Source organism: Vidua macroura, chromosome 2 (genome assembly GCF_024509145.1).
Source record: "Vidua macroura isolate BioBank_ID:100142 chromosome 2, ASM2450914v1, whole genome shotgun sequence".
NCBI lineage: Eukaryota > Metazoa > Chordata > Aves > Passeriformes > Viduidae > Vidua > Vidua macroura.
This window is the reverse complement of record NC_071572.1, coordinates 68,849,164-68,865,875: the sequence shown is the minus strand read 5'-3', so window position 1 is coordinate 68,865,875 and position 16,712 is coordinate 68,849,164. Positions and strand designations below refer to the sequence as shown.

The window sequence follows — 16,712 nt, the reverse complement described above, 5'->3', positions numbered from 1 at the left end:
GCACTGGGCACTTTCAAGTCCCTGTCCTGGGAGCCAGACTTGCCCCACAGGTGTTGTCACCTCCTGTTAGCCAGCACAGTGAGAACATCACAGGACTAGGCTCTCTCAGCAACCAGCAGCAGGCTGTGGCATGGGCTGGTAAAGTGCTGAAGTGCTAAACTAGGCCTGATTTAAAGGAATAAAAAAGCCCAAATCCTAAAACACCCAGAAAATGCTCCAATTCAGTTCTCTATAGGAAATATGGGTGTTTTTCAATGAGGAAACGCTCCTGCTTTGAGTGTCTTTATGGTGTATGGCCTCCTGAGTTACAGGCCAGTGCAACATGGCCCATGTATAACGCAGAGCAGCAGACTTTCCATGGGAAACAGCACAGGACACTATAAATATTTGATTTATGAGATTAAATAAAATGTGTTTATCAAGCCAGTGAGGTGCATATAAAGATAAGAAATTCTGCCAAGTGTAAAAGATGTCCATCTTCTAACACCCTGGCAGGTTTCAAATAAAGATTTCAGCAGCAACATTTGGCAAAAGAAAAAGAACTCCAGTTTCTCCAGGCATCCTTTAAAGGCTGTTTGTCGATCTATGGACCATGGGCTGTCCTTGCCCTCTCAGGCCACTGGGACAGGTGGTTCCAGGTCTTCTCTGTATCTGTTAAAGTGCCAGGTGCACCTGCAGGATTTAAAGCATATAGGTCTTTTTGCAGGAAGCTAATATCTTGAATTTTATCCATTAATTAACTAGGTGCCAACTGGAGAGTACAGGTGTTTGGCAGTTTCATGAGACACACACCACAGAGGCAGCAGCTGCTGTATTACCTGAAAGTGCCAAATGTTTCTCACTTGTAGCCCAGCACAGAGGACTGTACTCTGGGTGACCCAAATGCTGTGACTCTCTGTGCTGTAATGAGATTTTGGTCAGCTTTAGCTGTAGAGGAGGCTCAAGTCTCAGACTGATGAGTCCCAGCAGATCTAGCCATTTGATTTAGGATGCTTTGGTCCCAGCTGTGTTTCTGCCTGAGGTCTGACATGACAGCAGGGATGCTCCATGGTACTTGTGCCAGTGTCTGTGCTCCCATGCTGCTGGCAAACCCAGGGAGAAGCAGTCAAGAAAGCAGCATGACTGGCAGTGTGTGGAAGCATCAAAGACCACAGCTCCCAGCTGTGCCAGACGCAAAATCAGGGGTGCATCACATGGGTCATATGGTGGTGAGGGAAAGGAGCTGGAGGATCACTCATACTCCACAAACTAACGCAGAGGTCTGAAAGATGACAAAGCATCCCCATATCTCATCCCCAGCCCTGCCAGGGCTGTACGTTTGAAGTAGGTCTTGGCAGCCCAAGGAAGTGGAATGGCTGGGAATGGATCTAAATGCCACAGTCCTTGTAACTTCATCACCAGAAAGTGAGCAGCCAGGACTGGCTTGAGGTGAAAAAAAAAAAATCCAAGTTTTAACACAAACAGCCTCCCTTCTGTGAGGCCCCCTCTCCCTTTCCCCTATTTGTCTTGCCTTGGTTTAATTGTGGGGGTTCTAGTCTGCAGGTGGGACATAGCTTCTGGGTACTCCAAACTGGAAGCAGTTCAGGATCTGTCCTCAGTCCCATGTCCCAGGCCACCATCCATGTCCTAGTCAGAGTTTTAAGAGGAAAGAGTTTGGAGGTGGTGTAACAGGGATAATCGGAGATGCCCATTGCCCTGCCATGAGCACAGGACAGCGATGGCCGCAGCTGAGGAGAGGCAGCGGTGAGACCCTGAGAGGATATTTAGTGAGCATCCAGGCTTGATTTTTCAAGGGCTGTTTAAAATTACAATGCATCCAGCTCCCATAAACCTCCTATGAAAACCCACACCTCCTGCAGGGATGAGATCTAGCACGCACCCAACTGAGTCTGTCTGCAAGACCTGCAGCGTGCCTGATGCAGGAACAGGGATGACAGAACAGCAGGGTTCCCTGGTGAGGCCACCGGAGCTGTGAAGAGACAGAAAGGTCTCCCCTCCCACACCTCCCCCCAGCTGATTATCATGCTCCAGGAAGGTTTTGCATGTGCAAGATATCTATATGGCCTGCTGCCAACTTTTTGTCAAAGCACTGATTTCTCATGATGTGAGTTACTGCTTTCTTCTAGTAATTATTGATAATGCTCTTGGATGAATTACAGACATTTAAAAATGAATTAGACTGTATGTGTGTCTGTCTCTCCCATCCCCTTTCTGTTTCCCCGCCACAGAATCTATGGCTTTGAAATGTTGATACATATTCATTACAGCTTCTAAGACTTGAAAGGCATAGCTAAAGGGAGAGCTCAGATCAACAAGAATGTGAAAGCAGCAATGAAGTCAGGATCCTGGCTGTAAGCACAGTGAGTAAGCAGCATTTGAGCAGTCAGCACAGGGGGCAAGGTACCAGGTCTGAATCCTGGCTCTGCTAGTACCTTTGATGGCTGCAGACAGGACCTTGTGTCCTGGCTCCTCAGCTGCAGCACTGATGTGGTGATGCTTACCAGGCCTCTGAAGCATTATGCACCATACATGCAATCTCAAGTAACAAATTAATCCAGCCATCACCTTTCCTGCCATTTCCACTTGTCAAAGCAATGAATCCAATGAGAAATTCTTTTTGGGGGAAAAAAAAAGAGCCCTGAGCATGTACCAAAACCACAGGTGAGAGCATCCTGTGCTCGTGGTGTTGAGAGCAGAATCCCAGTGGCAGATGGTGCACACACACTTTTGTACAGGCAGGCATACTCTGGCACATGTGCTCCATGCTTCCACAGAGACACTCTTTGTTCTGTCTTGTTTTGAAGAGTTCCCAACACAGAAGTTCAAACAACTTTGGATGTCTCTTCCATACCTGTTCCTATAGTCTGGGATGCACTGAGAAAAGGCACATGAAAGATGGTTGTGTTGGGGCTGTTGCAGTGGTGCAGGTGTGAAGAGAAGCAAACCCTCTTAGTACAGTGGGGTGGCATGGTGTCAACACTTTCATCTGGCTCTTTTTTCTCCTTTTCCACTGCAGCTCCCTGGGTGAATTTCTTTGATGTGAAGGTATGTCTAGCACCAGAAAGCATTTGGGTGGTGGTCTCCAAGACAGGACAAGACAGAAAATCATATTTGATAGGAATTCAGTAATTAATCTGGAAGAAAACCCTCCCAACTGAATTTTAACTACAGAGAAGTTTTGGATTTTAGCAACCTGGCATTTTTTTCCAATAAAATCAATGCAGCTGGAGAATTCCCAAGCAGGCATGACTGTGACCTCTGAGCTGTTGTGCCTCTCCCTGGCACAGCTTCAGAATGCAAAACTGTTGCATTTGGGACATCTTCAAGCTCTTGTGTGGAGGCACATTCACCTGTTAAAACTCTGTCTAGATTACTCATTTAGTGCCTTTATAGTCAAGGCACCACCTGCAAATTTTTTTTTATTTCTTCCTGAGAATCACTTTATACTTGTGTTAAATGCCAGGCTGGTTAAAAGTTTCATAATAACAGCATAAGGCCTCAACACAGAGCAGGCTGAGTACTAGCACTGCTTGAATAAGCTTTTTCCTTACAGATTCTGATGCTAATGTGTCTCCAATATTATCCCCAGAGATGAGAGACTCGCTTTCACTTCCTAGCCTCTCTGCCAGGCTTGCCAGTGAAAGAGGGAGACAGTTTCCAGCAGTGATGGTATTTCTGACGTGCACTGATCAAGTAGGAACTGGACTGGGACTAAGTTCATTTCCTATCGGCTGACAGCCAGTCAGCACATGATAGAAATGTGCAGTCCCTGCTGGTGTGGGGGCTGGATTCGTATTGGCAAACTCCACATGAAAAGGCTGTCTAACCCATTACTAAACTGTTGATGCCAAGACATTTCTCTGTCTCCTGTGAGGATTCATTTTATAGTCTTTCTGATGAATAGCCCTTGATATAAAATAGTCGGGGATAAAAAGGTACAAAATAGAAAAAAGCATATACAGGAAGAAAGCATAGCTCTCTGTTCTTGATGCACAAAGATATATCTCTGAACTCTGGAAATATGCAGGCTGGGTAAGGGATGCCATTAGATTTATAAAGGAGACCTATTATTGTCCCTTACACAAAGGTCACATCTGGAACATAGGCTCAAACCATCATGTGGAAAGAGGGATGCAAAGCAGGTTTCCAGGAACCCTGAGCAGCTACAGTCCCCAGGGATGCTCTGTGAGGATGAGTTGGGGCTTATTGTAGTCGAAATGAGAGTCTCTCCTTTCCCTGGTGCACCCAGAAGGGAGGTGACATTAGGAAATAATCCTCAGATAAACAAACACAAGTCTTACACAAGAGTGCCTGGGCTGAGCACTTTGCCATCCATGGCAAAACACAGGGTATGAATTAAGACTCTGACTCACCTTTTGTAGGAAACTCAGTAAATCCAACACACAGCAGATATCATGTGTCAGCCCCAAACTCTGCTTTCTCTTGGATTTCTTTTGGGTTTTTTCCTCTGCCACTGCCATACAACTCCCTCTTCCAGGGTAGAGATTGCAAGATCCACTTGCTAACATGGATCAGGCAAAAGGCACAGGCCAGGCATTTGACGGCAAAAGCCGACTTAGTACCATGGGTCCAATGTCCCTGTCCCAGTTTTACACCAGGAGAGAGCACACCAAGTGTGGTGTGAGGTAAGCTATGAATGTGATGCTTAATTTACACACACTTGATACTGTGTCAAGTGGGCATTGAAGGGCTGTTCCTTAAGCCGTTCAAGAAGCAGCAGCTGGAGTGAAGGACCAGTAATCTGGGGAGTCAGCCCTGCTACCCAATTGATGGGATGCCTTAGGGCAACACCACCTCAGGTGAGGCACAGAACATATATTTCCCCTTTACTGGAAGGGATGAACCATGGCCCAAGTGGTACTAGAAACTCTGTCATGCAATGCAGCTGATGTACCCTCATAAACCACCACAAGTCAGGCTTTGGCTTTGGCTTTCAGTGATGGTTCTGTTTGATGGCCAGGATTACTCTGATCACTGACTACTTTAATGTGGCCTTCATCAGTGTCTTTCTCCCAAGATAAGGAGAGTGTGAGAAAGATATCATCAGTGGTTTAGGGGTAGCTGGATGCTGCTGTTCTGAATTTAATAGCAGGACAGCCTCCATTCACATGACCTGGTGTGAGGCTGCACAAGGACTGCAGTTCTCATGACACCAGTGCATGGTCTCCTTACAAGTAAACCTATCATGTCCATCAAGTTACTTTCTAAGGGTAGATAAGACTCCAGGTGGACTGCATATTGCCCTCTGGTAACAGGTCACCTGGTCTCATGCTGTCTCTGTCTGTCACCTCCCCCAGCCAGGCCACTCAGGAGAACAAACCACAACTGAAAATGTGGAGAGTAGAAGAACACATAATGCTGGGAGTTGTTTCAACCAGCAAGCCAAGACCTTTCATAAGGTCTGCAGTTTGAGGAAATCTGTGTCTCTAAAAAGACAACAAGAGGTTTCTGTGGACTCAGCCAGGGGATTCCAGCTTAATGGCATGCCAAGCTCTGGAGCTGCAGTGGACTGTCACAGACCTAACAGACCAAGGCTGGTATAGACCAAGGCAGATACAAGCCCACACAGACTACAGTGCAGGATACCAAAAGGCTTGATTCAGTCTTAAAACCACAGCTTCTTGCTGATATTGGAAGAGGTGATGGGCACATTAAGGATGGGGGAGCAAACTCCAGGTCATCAATAACAGGTCTAGTAATTGCAGGCTATGTATTAAAGGAGCTAGATGTTATGGGCACTGTGGTATTATATCAGCGTGGGCAAAGAGAGGTGTCTTGGGGAGGAGTAAAATAAATCCATATTAAAGGAGTTCATTGCCCATGCCAGAGTGTATGCATATGTCAGAGCCGGGATCTATGCTGCTGGCTGCCTTCCCAAACCAATGCACAATACGGCAAGAGGGAAACGACAAAATCTATTTCCTTGAGATTCTGGAAATGGAAACAAATTTTTCCTCAGAAGGGAAAGTCCAGCACATTTTTTCTACCTGTTCAGTAAGCCACAGAACCAGCAAAGACAGCAATCTTCTCCCTTGGACAGAGTCTCTTCCTCCTTTCACTGCCAATGCCTGCCTCTGGCAGGCTGAGGTTTAGAGCCTCATCTGAGCTGAGGGACCAAATGCTCCACTGCTTCTTCTTGATAGCACCTCATTTCATCTGTGCAAGAGAAAAACAGGAGGTATCTGAGCTAGAGCTGCTTTCAGCTGCCTTCAGAAGTTGAGTGGTGTCTCGCACTCTGTGCATGCACAGGTAGACACATTAACATGCTGTCACCACCCTCAGCCTCAGGAGGCCACAAGCTCGTCCCTCCTGGCAAGGGCTGTGCTCTCAATGTGTGTCAGAGGATGCCAGTGCATCCTTCTGCATGTGTCTCCTGCCATTCCACCCCCAGCACATGGAAAATTGCTTTACTAGCCAGGAGGTACTCTGTAGGAATAGCTATGGTTGCAAGCCTTCTTCATCATTTAATGCCTCAAATTCCTGTGAGTGCAGCTACTTGAGGCACGTGAGTGGCTCTTTCAGATTTCAGTGAGATGCATGAAGGAGCCTTTAAGCTATGCCTACAGATCTCCTTCTTCATAATTTAAGACAAGTGTCCTTTCTTCTTTGGGGTGGATCAGAAAGCTGATCTGTTAATTTATCCTTATATGTTCTTGGATTCATCTATATATGTAACAGCTGTATCTTGGAATTGCTAACACAAGATCAGTTCTCATTATACCAAAGGAAAAGTGTAGGGCTTCCTTCCTATTCTCACTTTTAAAATCAGACAAAGAATTCTTATAATGACTGGCTTTGGGCAAGAAAGTCATCAGCAAAGAAGCAGAGGAGTGTGACTATCATCTATCTATCTATCTATCTATCTATCTATCTATCTATCTATCTATCTACGTGTGTGTGTGTGTGTGTGTGTGTGTGTGTGTGTGTGTAGAGTGTCTCTGAAAAACAAACCCTTCTGTACACTAATTTTTCCCTTTGAGTTTCCAAGACAACAGTGGTTTCACTCAGTGGTGTCCCCATATAACTCCCTGGTTCTCCCTCTTCAGAGATGACTGCATGGTTTGTAAGGACACTATTTTTTTTCTCCATTTCTGTACTTTTCCCATATATTTTTAATCATCCATGCTGGGAAGCATCTCAGTAACAGGTAGCAGTGGTTGTGCCCACTGCATGTAGTAGGATTTAGCTACATTTTTCCTAGGCTGGCAGCTACTCAATAGATGTCATTTTTGCATAGGCAGGTAGCAGAAGTCATGTCAATTCATTTTGCCACTCCCACTGCCTATGCTCCACAGTTTGGAGTTTCCTGGTAATGCAGCTATGCAAGGGAGGCCTGCAAAGGTAAAGCAGCAATGCCTATTTCTTTTCCCATTTTCCACTGGGTACAGGTCCTTCTAGAATCTGAAGTTGTCACCCACTGTGAAACAAACCTGAAGGCTTGTCTTGCTATTCCTTTCATGAGAAGATTGTTCTTCAGCCCTGGGATCTCACCTGTGTGAACAGTTTCCTAATTTTCAAACTGTACTCTTCCCTATTGTTCATTTCCACTGAGAGCATCAGTCCAGCTCCTCTCTTCCTTGGCTGAAAACTCAAGTCATTTACCAGTTGCATTACTGCCTTCTCCTATGTATCTCTATTTCTGTCCCGCAGCAAACATTGCCATGAAAAACCTTAATTAGTAGAGTTTAGGAAACTGCAGCAGGATAGTACAGATTTCTAAACACTGCTAAGAGGTAGTGGCTCACTACCTCTTGTGATTTGAAGGAGGCTTCTTCTCCACTCTTGCTAGAAGTTCTCATTCTTTATCAGTCCAGAAGACCAAACTTGCTCTCTACCTAATAGGACACAAGTGCTGGTGGGATATAAGCAAGTACTTATGAAAACAGTGTGGTTCCTGTGGTGGTACAGGGAAGCACAAGAAGATAACTGAATAGCTGCATAATCTGGGAAGAAGCTGTGACTCAGATGTTCCTGTCTATCTTTTTTCCAGACTTCATTTTTCTGCTTTTTAAAATAAAAAGAAGCAGTAAGACAGATCCCAGGCCCAGGCCTGGTTTAGAGCACTTCGGTGCATTCAGAAATTTACCCAAGTCTGATAGAGGCATGTACAGCTCTGAGAAATACCCTGGAAAATGGATTCTCCCCTCCAGAAAGATGGAGAAAATGCTCATATTTATTGTTGAGGTAAAGTGAACACAAATATAAATGTTCCTTGACATTGTGTAAAGTTTGTGTATCACTGTAGAGGTAGAAGGGTGCTATGAAGCACTGCTGGTCTGCACTAGTCTGCCCATTGACTCGTAGAATATAGGACAAAGTGTGTTTCAGAGCTCCATCCCTGAAATGAACATGACAAGACACATGAAACCTGGAAGAGATCACTTGTATTTTTTAAAATCTGTTGCAATGTTCTGCAGAAATATTTTAAAATGGACAAAATATTTTTAAATTTAAGTCTTATTGCTCCAGGTGAGTAGAAATACTGAGAGGATGAAGAGAACGGGTATGTTGGGACATTCAGATTTCATTCTGATCTTGAACTTGGTACCCATATCTTTGATTTTTAAAGTCGTTGACTTGTGAATATGAGAACTATTTTGGGAGCCTGTGTTGCCTTTAACAGGGTTCAAGGAGAGCAAGAATTTGGACAACACATAGAGATAAACGCAGATGCCCCTTTCAGTCGGACACTTCAATTATGACTGAGAACTTTATGTGTTCTTCTCAAATAAAAAATAAAATCCTAAAGGTATCTAGTGTCACACCACAAACAAAGGAGCTTGGTAATCAGGTGTCCTTAGCAATATTGTGGCCTTGGCCACTACAGAAAATCACTCTGGCAGCCTCCATCACCCTAAGAGATCCTTGATCTTCTAGCACAATAAGCAGGTTATTACAGCTCTCCACTGTTCCTGCAGAATAGCAAACAATCAGATCAGCTAAGAAGCAGCCTGTATTCCTCCAGTTTCTAGAAGCGCTCTGTGCAAGATTAACAGCAAAATGCCTTTGTCTATGGGAGCATGCCTTCGGATCACACATCAAAAACATGTGCTCTAACCTAACTTTGATTATGTGCATTTATAAAGTACAGGGGATCAAATACAAAAGAAAGAGGCAAATAATAGCAAATAGAAAATAAATAAATAAATTTTAAAAATTGAGCAGTAGACAAAGAAAAGCCTTAATCATTCTGCAGCATTATTGCACAGCATGGACCTAACTGTTGCAAAACTGCTAATGGAAGCAGTCATTCTTGACTTGTCCAGGAAAAGCTGAGGAGATCAAAAAAGTGACAGCTTGATTCGCAGCTTGTGAGAAACAACATGGCACTAGCTATTTACCTAAGATTAAAAAACTGTGTGTGAAAAGCTCCTTCTCAAAGAGGGCAAATCCCAATCCACAGACATTCCTCCTATTAAGACAAGTCATACCTGCTTCCTACAGCATACAACTCTGTGTGGAGCATGAGGGTTTACAGATCATTTCCCTTAAGTGGTATCAAAGTCAGTTTTCATATGTCAAATTTTAAGAGAGCTAGAGATTTTTACATAGCTCTTTAAGGCACTTTTTAGAGTTCAAAAGCAGATTAAGCTGCCCTATAGATATGAAAAATGATTCATTTTGGCTGCATTTTTTCTAATCACACTTCAGAGGGTCAGGCACAACCCAAGTCCTCTGTCGGTTCTGTTCACACCTGACTGTCACTAGCAAGTGCAAAGGTCTTTAACAACACCATCAGGCAAGGGAGGAAGCAATGCAGAGTGCAAAATGGCTCACAGTGAATCACTTGCAGCTCCATATACAACTGGCAGCCCCAAGAAAGAAGCATGTGCTTGTTGAGTGATTCTGAATTTACCACTATAGATCAATGTATTTCCCCCCCTACTCTTGCAATAGCTCACTGTGGGATTTACAATGTCAAGTGAACGCCCCTTTTATAAACTGCTACCTGCAATAGCTGAAACAGTGAAAATCACCAAAGACTAGCTGAGTTCCTGGCTCAGAATTTTAATGCATTTTACAGGTGGGATTTTATATTTGGAGCAGATTTTTGTAGTCCATATTCAGAAATCACAGTTGAAGCTTTCACCCAGATAAACCCAACAGTGTCATCTTTTAAGATAAACTTCAGCTCATGCCAAAAATTCTGATGTGATAATTACAGATCAAGAACTTACGGTCAGCTATCCTTGGTTACATCAGAGGTCCATCTAGCTTGGACCCTTTAGTCAGTCACTGAAGGGAAGAAATTACTTGGAAAGTGCTTGTTCTAAAGAGACCAAATATAAAATGTATATCTGGAATATCCAGAAAACCTCAAAAATTCCCTCCAACACACTGCAACTGGATTTTCACGAGCCATTGTTGATGTCTCTATAACCCTCTGTGGGTTTCCCTTCTCTCAACCTCAGAGTCCAGAGCCCTCTGAAACCTACATGAGCAAGCATATAGCACCTACAACATCTGCAGCAAAGATTTTCACACATGAACCACATATTCAAAGAACCACATCCTTTTCATGGCTCTGTTTCAGCTGTAAGTTTAATTCAGTGCATTCAGTGCCCCCGCTTCTCCCACCAGTGAGCGACAATTCTCTGTGCCATTAGTAATAGCACAGAAAGGGTCCTGGCTCACCTCTAGGCACAGCTCTCCAGTAGGTAAAAAACCCACTAAACCATCCACATGCATCCCAAATACAGGAGCTCACTTAAATTCTGAGTCACATCCAAGTCCGAGAGGTGAAAATGATGAAAGGGTAGAGTCAGGATATCTGGGTCCTGACTGCTGGTCTAGCTCATGGCAATTCTTGACCATCCTTGTGGACTGACACTGCTTCTTTAAGCTCCTCTGACACCCTGCCCAACCCTGGCAGAGACCCAGTGTCCCAGGGCCCAAGGCCATTACAACAAGGGATCCTTGTGCCAGCCACTCTCTGTGATGTACTATGAGCTTACAAATGCACCTTAAACTCCATCGTATGCTTCAAAATCAAAGGCCCCAAAGATATTTGCCTTGTCCCCTGCCTCCTTTCAGCTCCAACATGCTCTTTGTTTGTGCTGAAGGATGTTCACTCAGAGCCTGGTGGGAGGATGTGCCAGGCAGGCGTTTCACTGGAAAACAAAGTGGAAGCAGGACACATCTCATGTTAGGAAATAATGAAAAGGGTGGTGCAAATGCTTCAGTTGGCTCCAAGGCTGTGTAAGCTGAGCTGAGGGCTGAGCAGTGAACACCTCTCTTTCCCCATCTCTATTCATAGATGAGCACAACAGGATCCAGTACCTACAGTTCTAGAATAATTCTAAGCCTAATTTCAGGTGTGGTGTAGGAAGAAGTTATGGTCAGATATGCAGAAGAAGTGAAATAAACCTTAACCTAGGAAACTCATCTTATTCTCCCTGATACCACTTCTGCCCCCTTAACCTAAGGGTAAATTAAAGTCAGGCTAAGGCAATTGTTTGTTGGAAAAGGGGAAAGTATAGCATTCTCTCACGCAAACATCAGCTGCACCCACACATACTCACAGACACACAGAGCATCTACATAAAAGGAGGGAGCACTGAGAAAAGGTCAGCAATCTGCACCCATTTTCTGCCCTCAGGACCATAGGGGAAAAAAAGCTTACTGAGTGCTCCCCCTGCCCCAGAGCAGGGTCAGTGCTTGTATAAACTTTCCCTAATGATTGTCTGACTATTCTGAAAACTCTCTGGTGCTGGCAATTCCTGTGTTATTCCTAGACCATATATTCCTGGCCTCACAGACATTTTCGTCAGCCTAAAAACTTGTCCTAGTATTTAGCCCAAGTCTCCTTTATTGCAATTTAAACTCAATATTCCTTTTTATACCCTCAGTGGAAAAGAAGACTATTTAATTTCCTTTGTCTTAGTAGCAATTTCCTATATATTTAAATACTTGTTTTCCTACTGCTTCCCTCTAGAGCCAGTCTTCTTTAGCCCAAACAACCACAAATCTTTGTGTCTTCCCTCTCAGGTTGTGTTTTCTAGACTTTAGATCATTTTTACCCCTCTCCTCTGCTTTCCCACCAAATAGCCTGTGTCTTTCCACACTGGTTTTCCAGTGCTTTAGCAAGGCTATACCCACACAGAGCACCCCTTAGCCTCCCATGTTACATGACTCTTTTTTAGAGCCTGAAATGATGTCTGATGTCTGCACTTTTTTTTTTTTTTTTTTTCCCAGTATGGTGTTTACAGAATACACATAAGGATCTTCAGGTCTTACTGGACAGGATAAATAGTTCATATTTTAAGAGGAAGAGTTGACAAAGTATAGAGACCAAATAGGAAGAAAGGCTGAGCTTGGAGATTTATTTCTTGATCTCAGGAAATAATTATCTCCTTGTACAATTTTCTGGCATAAATAGAAAACATTGTGTAGTGTTTTGAACACTGCACTGTATTTTAGATGCTGAAAACCAGGCAGAGATTGACAACATTAGGGAGAAGCTCATTGATGAACAATAAAAATGGTTAAGAAGAGAGAGAGAGAAATTAAAAATAAAGTCATTTCCTATAATTTAATCAAGTGATAATTTCAGGAGAGGATTAAAGGCTTATACAAGCCCTAAAGATGGAAACACAAGCAATGCAATGATTTAGAATATTAAAGGACAGCAAGCAGATGGTCATAAGAGAATGCATTGACATGAAATGAATGAAAATACCACTTCAGAGTAATCTGTGAGAGCAGGATTTTCTAGGCAGTGGAATAATGTCCAGAAAAGGTGACAGAAACTTCACCATTCACAGCAGTTAAAGCCAGACTGGACAAAAGAAAGAGTCAGTGGACAGGAAAGGAAAGGTCACTGGGGCAATTAGGACCAGATCATTTTCTCTTGGGTCTACCATTCCTGTTTAAAAAAAAAAAAAATGTACAGATTATGGGTATTTCAACAGAAAGACCTCCCTCCTACATCTTCAGCCCAGCTGATGGGGAGTTCATGCAGTAGATTTTGGGGGTGTCATGGTAAGGAAGGAGACTCATTTGTAGCCCCAAGACATGAGCAAGAATCCCTCTTCTGACTTTGGTGGAATTAGGGAAAACCCAAAGAAAATTGCCTCATGAGACAGAAAACCTCCTAAGGCAGATGGCAGCTTTTGTATTATGTCTAACCTTGTCACAGACAAGAAGAATTTGCTACTGATATATCAGCAGCTGAGTAGAGCAAATGTGACAGGAAGAAGGCAGGTAAATTTTTTCTCTGCTTTTGCTGAATCATTTATTTCCTGTGAGCTGCATTTTCTGGGATGCCAAAATGATCAGCAAATTCAAGCTTATCTTGCTGAATAATTTCACATGAAATAAGACTAAGGGGAAAGAGGCCGTGTCAGTAGGGGGAAGAGTGGTACACTTCCAGTTTTTACTGGTAAGCTCATCTCCAAAACAGGACAGTAAGGGAAGCCTGGAGGCACTGAAGTACTACGGCAGGAGCAGCCAGCCACCCTTCCCCAACAGCATCCCCTTGGCACTTCCAGCATCAGCCTCGGGTTTGAACCCACATTGCTTCCACTCCCAAAGAGAAGGGCTTAGTCACCAGATTGAGCTACCATGAACTAGGCTACTGCTGGTCTTCCTGCTGAGGCTGTCCCACTTTGCACTGACAAGCAGAGGAGGAGAGAAATAAACTTTTTTGTCACTTGGCCTTCATGTGACAAAGTTCTCAGCAGCAATGAGAACATTAAGTATTCTTGCTTTCTCACAGCTGGCTCTTGCACTTGCACCATCACACTGTGAACCAGGGCAGGGAAGCAGAGACCTGGCTTAAAAATAACCTGCCAAAAGATAAGCTGTGCTTTAAAAGCCCCATAGATTTTTCGATGTGCTTCCTAACCCAGCTGGTGCCATCACAAGCAGGAATGGGGGAAAAAAGATGACAGAAGATAAAGATAAGACTCTACCAAAGATATGGGGGAAGAGGTATTGCTGTTTCACCATTCAGAAAAAGAAGTTTAACCATGGGAATTATAAGGCAAAGTTATAGGAACCCAGGAAGCGTGATGACAGGAAAGTGTATGGTCCAGCAGACAGGTGTAAAAATAGAAGACATTGTCCCCTTACACCAAGAGCCCTGATGATGTGGGCTGGTGCTGGAAAAGAGTGATAAACATCAAGCAATTAGGTATTACACATTTATATTCCTCTTAAAGCTGAGCAAATGGTTTAGTCTCCTTTCAGCTTCTGCATCTTCTACCAAAATTCAGTGTGAGCCGCCCAGTCCAAGTAAAGTGCTTTTTTGGTAAGAGTGACAAAGAAAATTAGTATTTCCTGAGGAAAAGCCCAATCCCTGCTGCTTTGTGTTATATTTTTATATATGCATGCTCACGTGCATAATCCTCATCTCCTGACCTGCAGTAAAGACTGAATTAAAAGTCATGGCTAGCAGTCAGAGGTGGCAGCCCTTCAGAGACAGGCCAAGCCAAACTGTATTAAACCAGAGCACAGAGCACCCTGAGCCTGACCTGTCAAGTGTTATCACACTCATCTTCCTGGAGAAAGGCCGGGCTTCATAACTCACATCAGGTGGCGGCTCTCAGGTCCTGTACATCTACGCCCTGAGCAAGTGAGCTGGTTTCATTTTTGTCACAGGTCTTTTATTTTTTTGGCAAGAACTGCTGGAGTAAAATGGTGTTAACACATCAGCAAGCTTGTCACTCCCTCCCTGTCACATCAATCAGAGTCTCTGTGGAACCAGGCTGCCTTGCCATGCATCTCAAGAACAGCAAATTCCTTCCCCTTTCATGGCTCATCCCCGTTGTGAATGAGTTGTTCTCCTACAATTGCAGGAAGGCAGGGGACAGGAGCCACTGAGCCCCACCATGCAGAAGAGAAGCTCGAGGTGTTGCAGGACAAGGGGGTTAGTGAAGCCACATCTTTCATTATGTCTGGGTTTGCAATCAAAGCTGATTCCAGACAGTATAGTTAATCTATGCTCACTGAATCTCAGCTGGAAGAAAATGGATTAGCTTTACTCACTTGACTGAAGCCATGGCAATTTACCCTTGCTGAGCATCTGACTCTTATCCTGGCCATCAGTTACATCATGTGTTTCAGCATATAGCACAAAAGCATCATTTTTCAAGCTGACCAGGCATCACACATGGCTCTTTGGGTGCAGGGCAGCAGCAGAGACGAATCCAGGAAGTAGCATTTCAACGTGCTGTGCGAAAAAGGGGGAAAAGAAAACCCTGTGTAACCTCATGTGTAAAACATCCCCCATCTCCCACCCCAGCACCAGCAGCTGAGGCACCTTTCCAACCAGCACAGCAGGCAGCTCCCTCAGTGAGGGCAAGCCAGCATAGATCCTGGCTGTGGCAGAGAGATGATAAACAGTACTGCAGGGCACACTGCAGGGAACATGGGAGGCTGTAAATTAAGGTCTTCCTAATTAGAAAGCAGTCAGAAGCACACAAGCACACACAGATTGCTGGTCTGGGTAAGCTTCTCTTCTACAGGTTACAGTAATGCTAAAAGGCAAAGCACCACAAAGGAGATGGCAAAGGATAGAGCAGTGGATGAAGCAGCAGGTGCTTGCATGGCACTGCCAGCTGCAGAAAGCCATGAGTAAGGGCCAAGGAAGAGGCCAGAGTCAGAAAAAGACAGAAATATAATGGCAAATGCTCTTGAAATTACAGGAGCAATTCTGAACTGTGACAAAGATTATTAGGAAATGAGGGAAGATGTCAGGATATGAGTAAAGTGTTAGCATATTGTGCCTAGAAAGTCCACATGTCTGGAACTCTGTGAAATATAAATGTGCAATCATCAGGTAAGAAAGAAGAAAGTTTTCAGTGTGGTAAATCCCTTCAGCAAAAGAAGAAAGGAGTGGAATTATGGAGATCCTATGGTTCCTAGCTGGAGGTGCAGTGCTAAACCAAACTCAACACCCTAGTGGGGCCAGGGAGGAGGGATACACACACCTTTGTTGTATTAAAAAAAAAAAAAAAAGGCAACTTTACCTGCAAAGGTGAAGATGTTTTCTGTGATGTGCAGGTACTAAATGCTCTAGTGGAGAAAGAAGAGTGTCCTTCCCAGACACCCTTCTTGGGAATGCTGTGAATGGCTGTGATGCTGCGCCCTCTCCACATCACACCTCACATTCAGCCCTTGTGAGGACTCAGATGCAAAGAGAAGAAAGTAAAATCTCTCAGGGGAAATGGCAGGGATCCTGTGACAAAAAACTGGCTTGGATAAAGTATTCAGAAGTGCTCAATAGAAAAAGACCAAATAGGTCCTAATATTCTCCTAATGAGGCAATTTAACTGCCTCTTATTCTATGTCCTCTGCATTGTGCTCTCCCAGCATAGAAGTTCAAAGGGTTGTCACAACAGGCCCTCAAAGGATGGGTTTTTTAATGAGTGGGATTTCTTAGGGACTCAGTATGGGGCAGATTTGCTGAGGAGAACAGGAGAAAGGAAAACGTAGGATACACTGAAAAATTGATCATCAAGCTGGGTAATTCACTGAGCTGTATTGCTGCCTACTGTAAAGCAGCACTAAAATCAGTGATGTTCTCCCATAGGCCGTGGTCAGTTCTGGTTTAAGAGCAGATGTGATCCAAATTTAGTTTGACATCTTCAGCAAAGGGACTTTGGAGGGTTTCATCTGTTCTGCTCCCCCATGAGCAAATGTTTCCTCACCATGAAAGTGCAATAAGGCCTTTCCAGTGTAACTTGAAG

General features: G+C 44.0%; 1 long non-coding RNA gene across 1 annotated transcript; it reads right to left on the bottom strand.

Annotated features, from left to right (window-relative positions):
- Window positions 1-1,553: 1,553 nt before the first annotated feature.
- On the bottom strand, window positions 1,554-16,188 carry LOC128804051 (uncharacterized). Its single transcript, XR_008435917.1, has 4 exons — window positions 15,993-16,188; window positions 15,010-15,193; window positions 6,009-6,177; window positions 1,554-1,626 (listed from the first exon to the last, which is right to left on the bottom strand). It is a non-coding gene; the product is annotated as an uncharacterized LOC128804051 (long non-coding RNA).
- Between the last annotated feature and the right edge of the window lie 524 nt (window positions 16,189-16,712).